Here is a 12,719-nt window from a genome sequence, read left to right on the forward strand (position 1 = left end):
AAAAAAAAAAGGAAACCAAGGTAGTTTTAGAACTCCATTCTAAAAAATAATTTAAAATGAAAGATGTAAAATATGTGAGATAAACAGCCAGCTTGCTATACTTTGAATATTGCTTCCAGATGTGAGAAGCTGTAGTCAAAGAAAGGTGTGCTCTCTGTTTTTTTTGAAATATCAGATAATGTTTCTGTGAAGTAGCTAGAGTCCATAATCTTTTCCCTCTAATACAGACATGTTAGTACTTATTGCATCTGCCACGGCAAATCTGGTCTTCTGATTTGTACAGCAAGTAATTGTGACCCTACTGATATAAAATAGGTCTTACTTCCAATTTTTTTTTTCAAGCCCACATGTGACTCCATAGAAGGTATAAAAACACTAACCATTAGAATAGTAACCATTAGAATAGTAAATGAAAATCATGCAGATATATGTCTAAATAATTTCTATGAAAAGCTCATTAATTTTCCTATTTAAAAAAGTAACCTCTTTAAAGTTCCTAACAAATAAATATTAATCCATTCCCATTAGTGACAAATGTAGCAATCCCAAATTTATGATATGTTACAGAATGTTACTATTTTGCAGCACTTTTATACTACTTCAAACATTGAGGATAAACATGATTGCTTTAACGGTGTCCCCTAAGGAACTTCAGTTAGAAAAGCACCTGCATCATCATCATCAGTAATATCATTCCATTCCAATGCTAAACTCACATCTGGTTTCACATGGAATCTGCATCCTGCTTTATATGGATCAGGTCCCTTGAATTGTGGAAGAACGGGCTGATGGCATCCCAGGCCATGGGCAGAGCCTGTTCTCTTACTGACAGCAGTGTACAACTAACAAACTGAGCTGCCCACAGGTAGGTGTATCCATCTATCAATCCCTTGAGAGGTCAGACCTACAGAAGGATTTTCATTCTCAGTGTTAAAGCCAAGAAAGAGATTACAAAGTCCAGAAAAAATCACCACAACAAAAAAACCTCCACAACAAAACCTGTTAATGCCAGCAACTCTGAGATCAGACATGCCTGAACACTGTACATTTAATCCACAATTTTAGGTAAGTTGAAACCAGACAAAATAACATGAAAAAAGTAATACCATTAAATGGGAGAGTAATTTTAAAAGGTTCTGAAACATTTTCAGCAATTTGTACATTTTAAATTACTTTACCTTTTCTTCCAAGGCCACTGCTGTTCTGCATCATTTCCCATTCCTCTCCTACAGAGATTTTAATTTAGTAGTCACAGCTGTTTATCTTCATTTATCTTGACTGACAGGTGCTCATAGTGTTATTTAATTGAACCATGTCCTGCTAAAACAATAGTAAGAACACAATCTTCAAGACAACAAAAAACAAAACAACAAAACAAACCCAAGAGAGTCTGAGCACTTAGCAATTAATAAAGAGAAGTACTTTATTCACTGTAGCAGCAGAAGTCCATGCTCAATAGGGCTTAAAAGTGGAACAGGACACGAAGCAGTAGAGCCTAGAAGAGCTGAATGAAAGTGTAACTCATTAGAGTTCCCAAAGAGAGGAGGAGAAAGTGAAGGACTTGATAGAGAAGGATCTACATAGTTGGGGAAAAAGAAGCTTTTTACTGATCAAAAGGAACACTGATTTTCTGGTAGGAGTAAGTTGATTCTGTGTTAGAGAAAACATTGCCATTGGGGTAGCATGGGATAAAAGTTTAATGTCAATATTTAGCATACTTTCGCTGTATCAGTTGTCAGAAAATATTGCCATGTAAAAGCAGTCAAAATGGAAAATAATAGGTGAGCAGGAACATTTCTATCAGGCGTCAATAGTTAAATGAGACAGGTGCAGAGCCAGGAGAGCACAGGCCTCACAGACAAGACAAAGGGAGAGGTGAACATATCCAATTAACTAATTACTGACTGCTAAAAACTATGAGGGGCAAAGAGAGCTTCTTGCTGACAGAAATAATTTTCCATACCACAGAGGGGTCATGAGCAGGGCAGGGACCATGCCTGAGCCCTTTCTGCAAGAAGCTGAAGGAACTTTAAAGCTGTAAGTTTGGCACTGGCAAGGCTCTTCAGCCCTTCAAGCGCAGCTGAGGGGGCACCATGGAGGAGCACAACCCCCTCAGTGTGAAACACCTGGGGATATTTCTACAACTTACACCTGCCTAGGATTATTTATTCATTAACTTCGTTCTCCTCAGAGCTCCACCAAAACATTAAATTTAAACATGCTGTTACATCTACCAGAACATAAACAGAGACTTTCAGTCTCAGACCTCAGGTGCTTTCCACCTGCACATAGGCTGGATTGCTACAGCGATGCACAAGCCTTGGTGGGGTTTTCAAACTCTGGAAAGCATCGGAGGTGTCCGACATCGGGCAGTGTGTCCCATCCCGGGCAGTGTGTCCCACACGGACACCGTGGCCCCCACAACGGCCTTTTCCCAACGCCCCTTAACCGCGGTGCACAAGGGAAAGGAGGGGAACCCAGCCCCACGCCCACACCCCCTCCCACACACACAGACCCCTCCGGGCTCCCACCCTCTCTCCCCACGGGCCGGTTCCTACCTGCCGGCCGTGCCGGGGCCGCGGGGAGAACGGGAGAGCAGCGGGGAGGGAGCGACAGCGGCCGCCCGTCGCCCGGCAACGCCACGGCCCCGGCACCTGGAGCGGCCTCCGGGCCCGCCCATCCATTCGTCCGTCTGTCCATCCATCCATCCTCCCTTCGCAGCGGCCCCGCCCGCTGCCTGCGCCGGGAGGAGGAGGAGGAGGAGGAAAGGCTGGAGAGCCTCCCGAGGCAGGAAGGGTTCAGGGCTGGGAGCAGCAGAGCAGCGCGCTTGCAGTGGGAAAAGCGGCGGGGCAAACAGCGGGAGCAAAATGGGGGGAGCAGGGGTGGGCACGGAACTGAGGACAGGAACGGGACGGGAAAGGCAGCAGGACCTGTGTGGGATTTCGGTGACCTGTGATCACACGGCTGAAGGAGGGGTTGGGGACATCTCTGCTCCTCACAACATCCAAAACCTTTGCCGGCCGATGAAAAACTAACGACATCATCATGCACAAAGGTGATCCCACACTCCTGCAGTGCGTGCAAAAAATGCAGCTTGTGGCAGATAACAAGGCTGGTTTCACCAAATGATTTTGCATTAAAAAAAACCAAAAACAAAAACAAAAAAAAAAAAAAAAACAACCAAAAAAAAAAAACCCAAAAAAAAAACCAAACAAAAAAACCCCCAAACAACCAACAAAGAAAAACCCCAAAACAACCAACTAAAACCCAAACAGACTGAAATAAATTTCCAGACCAGAAATGTCAAAAGATTTGACACGTGAGAATTAAGTTTGTCATAATCTGGATCCAACAAATGTGGTTCAACTTTTGTTGGTGACATCATTAAACATCTCAGTGCAAGAGGGCAGCTCTAGTGCAGCTCTTACCATTCTCACTCACAGAATATACCTACATTTCCACATTTCAATATAGGATTCCTAAATCAGGCACCTAGGAAGATGTGATTCCTATCATATCCTCTGAGGTGCTCAGTTGTCCCATAGGAAAAGCCTACTTTTTCAGGGGTTTACCTTCAGGATGGTCCCCAGCATTTTCTCAAAAACAGCCCTTAGCAGTGTTTCTCTCAGAGGCAGGAAGGCAAGAGGTCTGGAGGGAAGGCACAGAGTCCTGCCTGCCACGTAGTAGCTGCTGGGGTTTTGACTACACTGCTTGCATGCAATTCACCCCCTCACACCTTCTTTGTGAGGATGTGGGAGGGCAGCAGCTGCTGGTGGATTGCATCAGCATTTCCTCTATAACTACATTCAATTTACTCTAGGGTTTGGAAAACACTTAAACCATAGGTCAGGAAATGTGTTGACTCCCCTCTTGCAGGGTCTGACGGTCAATTAACATCGGGGAGAATCACCAGGGGCCTGATTTTCCAAGGTGATGAGCACACTCAGCTCCACCTGCTGTCATTGCAATCCAGCTGCCCATGTTCACAGGAAGGAAGGCAATGGGCCTTGACGTGCTCCAGGAAGGTAGTGTGATTCAGTGAAAACAATACTGAATCAAGCATCTGCCCCTGGAATTTTATTCCCAACTCTGCCGTTTTTTTCCCAGGTAACTAGCTCAAATCACCTTGACTCAGTTTCCCAACATACACCTTCTTGGGACACTCTTCCCAAAGATTATCTGTGGATCACATGTATTATATTGTGAATGCACACATCTGCATGGCAATTTTCTTCTTTTCCTCGTTTTGCTGGAAATAATCTACTTATGGCCAACACAGTCTGAACTATTCAAAACCAATTGAAGAAATGCATCTATCTTTCCATCACTGAGGAAGAGAAAATTCTGGCACAATTTCAGGGTAGATACAGAAGCTTTATGTCTCTTTATTCAGAGTTACTGTAATTGTAAATGGCTGGCACCATTCCCAGAACTGAGCTAAGGTCAGTGAGAAATCTGTAAATTAATAACTGTGAAGCTGATGTGATGTCTATGCAGGAACCAGGTTGTACATTCATGAAGCTTTATTGGAAAGAAAAGTTATGTTTCAGTTTATCCAAGAAAGTTTTAGAATCCTAGTATTGACAATTAGCATACCTTGGACCTACCTGGAGACAGTGGACCTGCTTCTGTCTCACCTTCACAGGAACTGCAAAATATGTGTTACTCTGGATTAATTCCATTGGTCCTACCCAAATGAACAGGAATTGGGTGAAGCCTCCTCTGAAAGCCAAGCCTAGATAAACTTGCTTTTCCTTTGGGAGTCCTATTTTACAAGAAGAGATTTGTCTGTTCTTCTGGTTTCATTCAGTCACAAGCAACATCCAATCAATCCAGTCTATAATTAATATTATTGATCAATAGATAATCGCTGTTGCTACTTGCATAATTAACATTTAAGAATTTCATTGTCCCACAACACAGAAACACAGAACCAGAGGGAAGTTTCTGGTCAGAGGAAAGTTTTCTGCTATTGCACATAACCCAGACTCATTTAGATATGTATCAGTGTCTCCCCCCTTCTGAAAGATTGTTCAAAGTGTCTGTCTAAAGATAGTTCCCCCTGTAGCCTGATCTCTTACCCTCATTAGTAGCCCCGTAATCACGTTTTTTCTTGTGAGAATCCCTTTTGCTGCACAACTAACAATTTCATAGAATCATAGAATAGTTTGAGTTGGAAGGGGCCTTTTAAAGGTCATCTGGTTCAAGTAGGTAATATAGAACAAGGATTTTCATCTCCATTTTATACAAAAAGACAAAAATCAAAACTAATCTGAGATTAAGTGGAGAACTCATCCTACAGTACTGCCACCCCCACCCAGACTGCAGTTCTGCTAGAAAATTTTCCCATCTTCTTGTATTGCATGATAAGCAGAACACTACAAACTTTGGTAATTCTTCTGCTGGTTAAGAACCAGCAGCTACTGTAGAATTTTAAAAAAAAAATCAGCTCAGGTCTGCAGAAACAGCTTTGAAGTCTCGACTGTGGCATTAACCTCATGGTCTCACGTGATTGAAGTCACTGCGTTCAAGAGATGATGTAAGAACAGTTTCGACCACAGCAGGTGTTGAGAAGTTCATCCTCAGAAGCAATGAATGAGGCTGAGAGACTGATCCAAAGATCCGGAGGATGACAGGAGTCTGCAAAGTGAATTTATTTTTCTGTTACTGCACCTGGCATGAAAAGAAAGGGCAATGAGAGAATTCAGTTAATAAAACATCTTCTCTGATTCCATGAATCTGGGCATTTGTTTTTGCTCCTTTTCAAGGCTTATTTGAATTCGTAAACTGCAATCAGAAAGGAAAGCTTCATCAGGAAACATTTGGCACTTTATACAAAGCTGTATCTTTTCAAACTGAACTAGACCTGGAAAAACTTTTGATAACAGTTTTAAAGAGTATTTGAACTCACACTGAAAGATGGGCATCCATAGTTTTATGTTGCCCTTGCTTCTATAAACAAGTGAACCAAACTACTGATGTCACCAAAGTTACACAGAAACTGTGTGTGGCCTTTGAAGGTGACCACACACTTCTGAGGTCCTGAGCCAGTGCTGAGTGACAGAACCTGTCTCCTCTCATTGCTGCAGGCTCGCTCAAGGAAAGTGAACACCCTCCTTGGCTTGGTAAATTTCTGGGGTACTAGAAGGCAATAAAAACACCAAGTGGTACCTTGTCCTGGTGTAGGGTCTCTTAGCGAAAAGGTGAGCTTAAGACAGGCTTCAATTGCGTTGGGATATCTCTTTAGCTTAAATCCTGACTCAGCTCTGCTGGGAGGGAAGAACTCTGGTAGAATCCCACTTTAAAGCAATACCCAGTGCAGATGCTGCACTAGAGGGATCTTTCCTTCCTTTGTGCTATTGCTTTAGAAAAGCAGATTCTGGTTCATGACCAAGAGATTCTACTCAGAATTAGTTGCATTACTGTGCAGTCAAGATGATTGATTGGGATGAAAGACATGGGGTAGCAAAGGTGAGATAGGGCAATGTACTAATATTTGAGCCACTGAGCCAGGACTGCCTAATTCCAGAAGGGCTTATTTCCTATTTCTTCCTAAAGTATAATGAAAAGTTGTAAATAAATTAGTAAATGTAAAATTTTTCTCCCTTTACATTTTTACAGGAAAAAGGAAACAAAAGCTTCTTATCTGAAAAAAATACTGAGAGCCAGAAAAGTATGCTTATACTCCCTTGTTTATTTAATTCCTGACTCCAGATGAATAAATGGTAACTTGAAATCCCTGTATATAAGTTATTATTATTTTGTGCCTCTGTTCAAGGCCCTCTACCTTTCTCAGTTTCTTTTGGGTTAAACTATTTCCTGGTTTTGGAAAGCTCAAGGATGCTGTCTGCACACATGTGCTTTTCCAGTGTATGGTATCCTGTCCCATGGTATGGGACAAGTCCAAAGCTTCTCTGCAACTGCCAGATGGTAATTTTTATCAAAGAATTGGTAGGTATAAATCCCAATGTTGTTACAACTGTAGTACTACTACAGGGCTTCATTCAGTTTAGCTGTATCACTGTGCTTGTTGTGGTAGGATTCCTCTGCAGGAGAAAGGCTTGCTGAGAAGCCTTAAAAATGGCAGACTTAAAATTAAAATATAAAAGGAAGAGCACTGGCTGCATGATTAATGCCCCTGGGACACAGAATGTCTTTTCCTGATGATATTTATAATCCACACCTGGACCACATTGTTGGTGGTCCTTGCATTTCTTCTGGTATGAATTCCATGGTCAATGATTGAGTTACGACTTTGTTTTCAACATTAAAGTAAGGGGAAAATGAATTGATGTTGGAAAGGAGTTATAGTCAGTGACTCTTCCTCCACAGTTTTTCAGGAGCAACATTTGTTCTTTTTCATTGCTTGCTGCAGTGTAAAGGAACCTGTGGCCTCACTGTGCTTTTTAGGTTTGTTTTTCCAAGCAGGATTTAGCAGTGAAATTCATCTAGCTGTCTTCAGACGGGAAACAGCAGCTTTCCAATGTGTACTTGCTTTTTGTGCCAATGCAAAGCCACCATAAAATGTTACTGAATCAGAAAGGGGTTGTTATTTTCACTTCCCATCAGTGTGACAACATATGATGTGAAGGAGTGGAGAAATTGGGGCTTTAAAAAAATTTAATCAGGTCAAAGCACCAGTTTGCATGCCATTACACCCCTAGTTTGCATGCACTTTGCACAGTTCAAAGCTTACTCTGAATGCAACTCATGTACACTGGGGCTTTCAGCCATCACAGCAACAGCACCATTGCGAGCCACGCTACAGACAACAGCTCTGGCAAAAGTCCTCAACAAATCCCCACCCTGCAGGGCAGGAAATAAGGTGGCTGGAGTGCAGTCTGCAGATGTGGAGGGAGGAGATCAGCAGGTAGATAAATGGGGCCAGGCAGTTCTGCAGTCTGGAACAAACACTGTATACCCTGTGCACCCCTGTGCTCACCCATGTAATCCTAGGGCCAGCACCTGTAGCCTGAAGCCTGAAGTTAGCTTGGCTTCCTGTCCTAACATTCTAAGAGCCAAAGTCTCCCTTTTGCCTCAAGTGCCCTGCCCATCCCCAGGGTTGTTTCAGCTCCACAGTCTACGAGGTGATTTGTGCTTCCTTCTGGCTCAGCATCACTGAGCAAAGGCAACAATGGTCCTCTCTGCTCTGTCAAAGGAACCTTTGACCCTACACATCTGCTGCTGCTGCAGGCAGCCTGGAGTCAAGTTCAGCAAATACTGCACAGGAATGAAAAGTGATGCAACACACCACCATACCATACTAGGATTTTCCCTAGAATTTAAGCAGCTCAGGTTGCCTTTTCCATGGATAGCCTCTTTGGAAAGCCTTGGGATTCATCTATATTTGAGTCATTACCATGTATAACTTCCTCTAGACTACTAGAAGGAATCCCATCCTCATGGAGAATGAAGGATGTTTCCCTGTCCCCAAAATGACAGGAGAGACCTGATTTCCAGGCACTCTCTTTACAGCCTTGGCTCTGATTCTGCATAATGTGTGCTTAGAAAAAAGACTGTGTACTTACATTCCAGCAGCTAAGTTAGAATAGTGATGAGAAAAGATGTATCATTGGTATGCTTCTGTATGTTTTATGCACTGTCTAAAAGTTTCAGTAAAAATTCAGCTTTATTACCTAACTCAGCATGCTGGCTGAGACCCAGACAGATGCTCAGGTAGTGTTTCCAAGTACTGAAAACCATAAAACACATCCCAGTCCACAGAAATCTCACACCTACCCCAAAAGCCTTGCTTAACAGCCTTTTCAAGGCTGGATCTGTCAGCAGCCCCACTATGTGGTGACAGTACATGGCAGTGACCATGGCATGTTGTCTTCCACAGGGAACTCCAGTCGTGTTTGTAAGCCGTCTCTTTGGCCATGAAAACCTGCTTTATCACTGCTCTTTGACCTGAATGCCTGCCCTTTCGGCTAAGCACTCCATCCTCTTTTCTTGAAACACCTTAGAAGAGACCCTGGGTTAACCCTTATATTGGTTGAACAGAAACTCCTGCTGCCTGAGCTGGGTCATGGGCATATGGCTGAACAAATCCCTTCAGAAGAAGACAGAAATTCAGAATGGGAATCCTCCCATGTCCACAAACTACTGTTATTTGTAGGAGCCATGAAGCTCCTACAGTACTGTGACTCACCTTCATTCACTTCCTTCACAGTCCGAGCAAAGACCTTTCGTTCCTAGACTTTCCCACTGTTAGAAACGGAGATGGACTTTTGAGAAAGTGAAATGTGTATCCCCCAACAACTCCTGACACATCACCACTGGCAGAACCTATCTTCCTTGGAATACACACTAGCTTCCCTTGTCCTGCCCTACAATGGCCACTTCCTATGCCATGCTGTGGTTGTGCTAACACAGACCATTCCAAGTAACCTTGCGTACCAAACATTGGCAGCTGGCTAATATCTAAGTTATCAGTTGATTTCTCCCTGCAGTAGCAGATCAAGTTGCAAGTTGAGCTGCTGTTAAAAATATAATTTCCTTCTCATTCTCCTTAAAAGCCAGTGGAAACACAAGTGTCTAGGACACAACTATGTATTCATTGTTTACTGGTTAACTCCTGGCTTGTGGAAGCAGATTTTCCAGGCGTGGATCACAGTTTCATTTTCTAGAGAATTGGGCAGCTGGACATATGCCTACAGCTGTTTGCACAGGTCACTTCTTTCTTCTTTGAGATATTCCACAACACACGAGCAACACACACAGCCCTTGGCAACCTGGAGAGTGAAATACAGAGACCTGGGGGGCATGGGGGTGAAGGGAAGGGAAATAAATAACCCCACCATGGGTGTGATTCAAATCTATTGACGTTAAAGGAAGTGATTTCAACGTGCACCATCTAATCTGCAAAGAGGTGCCAAACTAACTCTAAGCTGTTGGGTTTCCAAAAGCCCCACAAAGACCATATTTATGAATCGGTGTTGTGTTGATGACAACTGTTGTGATAATTCCTGGTCAGTAATCATTAAAATAAAATCCTTGCTCCAGCAGTGTGCTTGGCTGCAGCAAGAGCTGTATGTAGGTACCAGGGATTAGGGCTAATGACAAAGCTCTCTCTGGATGGAGAGAGAAAGGAGAGACAATAAATAAAAGAATTAGCCTGAGGAATATTTCAACCATGGTTCCGTAAATATCATAGATAGGGAAAGATCTTACAGTAGGAATTGTCTCCAATTTGGACAAAGCAATATCTGAGTACTTTTCATCCAGCAAATTTTTAACACTGTCTATGAAGGAACTTTATATAATTTTTCTGCTGCAGCAGGAAATGTTGCTTAAGCCCAACATTTTAAAATACCTCTGTCATGTGGAGATGAGCAGGTGACTCAGGACAAACATGCAGACCTCATCTTGGCCCTTGGATAGGTGCCGTCATATCACAGTACATTTATGAAATCAACAGCCACAATATGCTTCTGGAAAAAAGCATGCCAGCCAGAGGGCAGATCTGCTTGCACAGTGAGTGCACCTGGCATTACAGCCTGTGCTGCAATCCAGACCATCTATAGGTACCAACCATCTATGAAGGGAGCAGCTCAAGGAGCTGGGACATCCCTCAGGATGGGCTCAGGATGGGATGTGCTGCTTGCTGCTGTACCAAAGCCAGCTGAATGACGGCTCAGAACAAGGTGGAATTTTTGTGTCAACAATGGAATCATTAAGACATGTGTCTGCAGGCTTCACACCAAATCCCTTTCTTGGAACAATACAAAGGGAGTTAAAGGGGTATTTTTTGTTGAACCTTAGACTGAGCTCCCCTGCTCCAGACTGCAGCACACAGACGGTGGGAAGTGCGTGCGGACAGACAGGACTTTGCTCTCTAAACCAGGCTGGCTCCTTGCCCAAGCCTCAAATGCAGCCTGTGAGGATTTGACTCCAGACAATTTGATGGATACTGTGTGGGTGCTGGAGGCAAGAGAAGCCAAGAAAATGAAATATCTGTCTGTCAGCTGCACTGTTTCCTGAGACATTTAATACAAATCCTTCACTTCTGTAAATATACTCTGCATGCTGCAATAGGTAAGGTGTGGTTCTAAGTGTGCTACTATGAGAAAAGCATGCAATACATAAACCAAAACTGAGAGTGTTTAATCTACAGATGAAATCAGATAGCATAATTCCTTAAAAGTGGTAATATTTCCACATGATGAATTAATTTATTTCTGCAAACAGGTCATAAATTGTATGTCAGCACAGTAATCCCCATTTATCCCATTCTTTGACCTCCTCTGCAATATGCCTACTGAGTCTTTTCTACCTGCACTGCTTTTAACTTTATCAAGTGCCTTAAGCCCTCTGAATTTTGATAATCGATATCACTGCCAACAACTGCAGTGATTAAACTGAAGCCTGAGCCATCCTCATTACTAAAAACTCACCACTTGCCTTTTCTGCAAATCCCATTTCAACAGCATTCCTCTCCTTTTCCCCTTTGTCTGCGTCTGAATGAAAAAAGATATGTGGGACCATTTCCCAGGGTTAATTTTTAATAGTATCCTCACTGCTGCAGCAGATGAAGTCATTTATTATCCAGCAGGCAGCATGCTAACATGCTAGGCAGTGGCAAATGCTGAAGGAGGTGACTCAGGCATAAGCAATCAGGCAGAGTTGTGCATTCCCACCTGCTCAGCACACAGAGCCCAGCATGGCATTTTAGTTTACCCTACACGTGCATCTTCATCCAAGGGACACCTGGATTCCAGCCATGCAGCCAGTGAGGTTTATGTAATTCACAGTCATGTGCAAAGCACGTACACAGAGGCCAGCCCTGCCTCCACCTGGGCACTCTTTTCCTCTAAGAAAAGTGGTCATCCCTGCTGCAGCAATGTGTCAGACCAGGCAATTTGGCCCTAAATAACACTTTGTGATCACAGGCAGACTGGAGCTCAGCCTACCCACCTGTAAAACAGGTTTAATGGTAGTTGGCTTTTTTAATAGAAAAGCTGGGAGGATTACTTCATGTCTGAGATCTCTAGATGAGAATTGCTTAGTTGCAGAGAGCAGTTTAAAGGAACAGCTCAAAATTAGGGCCAGAGCAGGCTAGCAGCCCAGTGAGCAGGTAGAAATGACTACAGAAGCTGCACTGTTCTTGTCTCATTACCCAAGAGTCTCAGAAAGTCTGGGATGCAGATGATTCACAAACCAGAAAGTGCTTTTGAATTACTTATTAAGTAGGATTCATGTTGCTTTTACTGCTCTGGGATGCACAAGGTCGGGCTGCAGAATCCCTTTTGCCATCTCCTCAGAGTGAAATGTGGTGGTAATGGAGGGTTCACTCACCCATGTATCTATCACAGTTGTATTTTTGCCTCCACAGAGTAGACCAAAGGCCACTGAAGAAGTACATGAACCCTCCCTGTATCTGCAGTAAGCTTTGGATCAGACCTCAGTAAGCCAACAAGAACGTGCAGCTAAACATGCTACAACAAGTTCACTGGCATGTGCTGATCTGCAGGAGAGCCAGTCTGAGTGTGCTCCTGAAAACCAGGAAGGTCTTGACTAAGAAGGCAGCAGCTTCCTGTTTAGTCCTCACAAGAGCACCAGTGCTGCTTAAAAGAGGAAAGGCAGCAGTTCTGACCCCATTCCCTCACCTGATCACTGTCCCAGAGAAGCCAGAGGGAGGTCATTGCTTTACTCTAAATTAACTTTGTGATCACCTAAGTCCCCCAAATACCACTGCTAGTAAGCTCCAATGATTAAAC

General features: G+C 43.3%; 1 protein-coding gene across 4 annotated transcripts in view; it reads right to left on the reverse strand.

Annotated features, from left to right (window-relative positions):
• Window positions 1–12,719, reverse strand: part of LRRC56 (leucine rich repeat containing 56) — a 100,755-nt gene that overhangs the window by 78,320 nt on the left and 9,716 nt on the right. For 2 of the 4 annotated variants that reach the window (XM_066551344.1, XM_066551343.1), the window contains exons 4-5: window positions 5,496–5,640; window positions 1,179–1,320 (exon numbers count right to left, since the gene is read on the reverse strand). The gene's annotated coding sequence lies outside the window, so the exon portion shown is untranslated. Of the gene's footprint in view, window positions 1–1,178; window positions 1,321–2,558; window positions 2,644–5,495; window positions 5,641–12,719 lie in introns of those variants that run through there. The other 2 variants (XM_066551346.1, XM_066551345.1) reach the window with 2 other exon arrangements.

Source organism: Molothrus aeneus, chromosome 6, assembly GCF_037042795.1.
Source record: "Molothrus aeneus isolate 106 chromosome 6, BPBGC_Maene_1.0, whole genome shotgun sequence".
In the NCBI taxonomy this organism is placed as follows: Eukaryota; Metazoa; Chordata; class Aves; order Passeriformes; family Icteridae; genus Molothrus; species Molothrus aeneus.